Consider the following 1,425-nt stretch of genomic DNA (forward strand, 5'->3'; position numbering starts at 1 on the left):
GGGTGGTGCCTTGAGTCAAGGAAGGACTCAAGATACATCCCACCCTAGACAGGTATATTGGCCAGGGTTTATGATACATCTTAAAATGGAGGACTATGACTAGAAAGACCACATTAAAATATTCTCTTCACTGTACCACTCAAATATTGAAGTACAGATTAATAAATTTAACCAGAGACACAAAATATCTATGCAAATAAAACTGTAAAACACTACTACAAGAAACCTGCAAAAATGGAAAAATATACAATGTTCATGGATAGGAAAACAACAGTGTGAAAATGTTTATACTATTCAAAATTATCTACTAATATAATGCAATCCGCATTCAGATTTAATCATCATTCTTCAAAGACTGGAAAAAAAAAATCACCAAATTTATGTGGAAAAGAAAGAGACCCTGGACAAGCAAAGCACTACTAAAGAAGAAGAAAAAAGTAGGAAGCCTCATATTCCTTGATCTGAAAGCCTACTATACAGCTGCATTAGTCAAAACAGAGTTTTATTAGTACAGTAACATAGATAAATGGAACAAAATTGAGAATCCAGAAGTAAATCCATCCATTATGAGCATTTGATCTTTGCCAAAGGACCAAAACCCATTAAATAAAGAAGAGATAGCAAATAGTGCTGACAAAACTGGATATTCATCTGCAGAAAAAGGAAACAGGATCCATAATTCTCACCACATACAAAAACTAATTCAATGGATAAAATGAATGGATAAAAGACCTAAATGTAAAAGACCTTCAAAGAAAAAATAGAGAAAAACTCAGGGGCCTAAATACATGGCATAAATACACTAACAAACACATCTAAAAATCCAAAACAGCAGAAAACAAACTAGATGGCAGAAATTAAATATTTAAATCTATCAAAATACTTCACCAAAAGAAAAGGTTTTGATTTCCAACAGGGAGACAAACTTGTCTGTTGGTTTGTCCTACCATGGTGATGAGTTGATGGGAGTTTTGAGGCTGTGCCACTGGTGTTTCAAACCCAGTAGGACACATGGTGCACAGATATCAGCCCAGGTTACAAACTGACACAGACTAGGAAGAAGGAAGAGACCGTCTATTTCTCAAAGAATTAACCAGGGAAAACCTTATGAATAGCAAAGAAACACTCATACATTACGAATAGTCCGATTAGGTTAGAAGGCTCTCAAAATAGGACTGGGAGAGAGCTGCATCATCAGAGTAAACCCAGCCTTACTCATATGGATAAGATAAAGCTTTTGAGACTGCCATTTGCTGATGTGGCACCACTCAAATTGAGGAGAAACAGCTGCAGACATCCATTAATCATCGGAACATGGAATGTATGAAGTATGAATCTAGGAAAACTGAAAGTTGTCAAAAATGAAATGGAATTCATAAAGATTTATATCCTTGGCATTAGTGAGCTGAAATGGACTGGTTTTGG

The sequence above is a fragment of the Orycteropus afer genome, unplaced genomic scaffold (genome assembly GCF_000298275.1).
Source record: "Orycteropus afer afer isolate SDZICR_OR568_19922 unplaced genomic scaffold, OryAfe1.0 scaffold00186, whole genome shotgun sequence".
NCBI classification, from domain to species: domain Eukaryota; kingdom Metazoa; phylum Chordata; class Mammalia; order Tubulidentata; family Orycteropodidae; genus Orycteropus; species Orycteropus afer.